Source organism: Octopus bimaculoides, chromosome 7 (genome assembly GCF_001194135.2).
Source record: "Octopus bimaculoides isolate UCB-OBI-ISO-001 chromosome 7, ASM119413v2, whole genome shotgun sequence".
Classification (NCBI taxonomy): domain Eukaryota; kingdom Metazoa; phylum Mollusca; class Cephalopoda; order Octopoda; family Octopodidae; genus Octopus; species Octopus bimaculoides.
In genome coordinates, this window is record NC_068987.1 from 80,805,806 (window position 1) to 80,808,040 (window position 2,235).

Sequence of the window (2,235 nt, forward strand, 5' to 3'; positions counted from 1 at the left end):
TTAGTTTGGAGAATGCATTTTTTATTAAAATAAAGCAATTATTAAAGTCTACACTGTCTAGAAAACTCTTATAAATTTCAGTTTTAATATATTTTTAACAAAATGTGGTTTTCATAGTTCTTTTATTATTGAAAATTCCAATGATACAATTCAGTCACAAAACTAATTTTTATTCACTGTGACACAATAATCTTATATAGCAAGATAGTATTTTTTAACACCTCTGTTTTTACTTCTCCAAATATAAAGGTTGCCTAAATATGTGCAACACAACTTTCTACAAACATATCAGTAAAAATACTTATCCATATCATAAGTTTAATCCAGTATCAGTTAGATTATGTTGATGTCAGTTTCCTTTCACATTTGTTGGGTGTTGTTGAAGAAAAAGAAAGCAGTTTTAATTTACTAATTACTTATGTGAACATAAACTCATCTCATTTTCTTTCACCTGAAGTATTTAACTGTTGTTCACAATATTAAAAAAAAAAAAACCATTATAGAAAAATTCCAATGCTAGTGCTCAAAATTATTTTTGTTGTGGCAAGAGTACGACACCCTATGACGAGAATAAATGGGACTACTACATACAATTAGTAGTGGTCTGACATTGTTAGCAGTTCATAGTTTGGTCTTTGAGGTCCAGGTACAGTTTGAGTTAGTGTGTTGGAAATATTGATTGTTGGTTCATTGTGTGTTTGTTACTGCTGCTGTTTCTATTTTGTATTGTTATAACACTGTTACAATGTATTCTTTATCTATCCTCAACAATATCAGCCATACTACGATATTGAAGGCGTAAGGATATAACAATTTTAAATGTATTTACTGAACAAGAGAGGATACAAAGACAAATTAAATATAATATATCAGAAAAATTACACAAATTGCAAATCAAATGTGTAGATATTTAACATTCTTCCAAAGAGCATGAGGGACCTACACAAAGTGGAAGTAGGTGTTTTCAAATCAAAACTGGATCTTTTCCTGATTAGAGTCCCAGATGAACCTACTTCATGGCAGGAGGCAGAAATGAGGGCAGCGACATCAAACTCCCTTATTTTCCAGATACCACATATCAGAGGAGGCTCTCAATAATAACAGTGTAACAAAACAGCGATGCCCCAGCATGGCCACAGCTGGAACTGATAAAAAAAGAAAGTACTATTTAGCAACTAAAAGAATACTTACTGGAGGATGATCTTTCTGCTAGTACAGTAAATAAATTTTTGATCTGCTTCAAAATTATCATTTATATGAATTTCGAAATGCAAAAAAAAAAAAAAAAGAAAAAAAGAAGAAAAAAAACAAAGACTAAAATACAAATTCCTCATCAATAAAATAACTCATGTTTTTATTGTAAACAATATGAAAAATACATTTCGTTAAGATTCTATTTCAGATATAAGAGTTTACAAAATACAATCTGCCGTCATCATCATCATCACCACCACTATCACAACCATGATGATGACCACCACCATCACCATTGTTGTTTTAATGTTCACCTTTCTATACTTGCATGGTCTAACAAAATTTACTGTGGTAATTTTTTCTATGGCCAATTGCCTTTTCCTATTGCAGGTAATGTTTCCCTTTGGCCAGACATATTTCACAGAAGATAGCAAAACAAAGGATAGAGTTTGTATGATAGTGATACACCTTAATAGTTATTCCACAATGTCAAGACAAGGAAATAAACACATACATTATATATATATATATATATATGCTTGACCGCTAAATCCACAAGTTTTTTTAAATTCTCTCTCTGTTTATTTTCTCTTATTTCTTTCTGTTGAAGAGCAGAGGCTTGAAACGTAAAAGATTTTCTCACTTTCCCGAGTGGCAAACTAGTACACCTGCTTGTTGTTCATACACCTGTCTTCGTCTTTTTCTGTAAATTTCAACTATATAATGTTTATATCGTCTTGGCTTAACAGCCCTCACTGTTTGTTTTTACTGTCTTGTTCTCACTGTCCTGTTCTTGTTAACACTTTCACCCTCCGCAAAAAAGTCCAAATTTGATTTAATTTGCTTTGTGGGAAGGATTGTTCCAATGACGTCGCGTATTATCTTTGCCTTTGAAATGCAAAGTAGATGGAACTAGGACAACTGACGAAGGGATATACTCTTTTTGTTGCATGTCTCGTTTCTCTGTTTGTTTTTTTGTTGTTCGAAAAAAGTTCATTTTCTGTTTTCATTTTTATGTTTTCATTTCTCATTGTGTTTAAC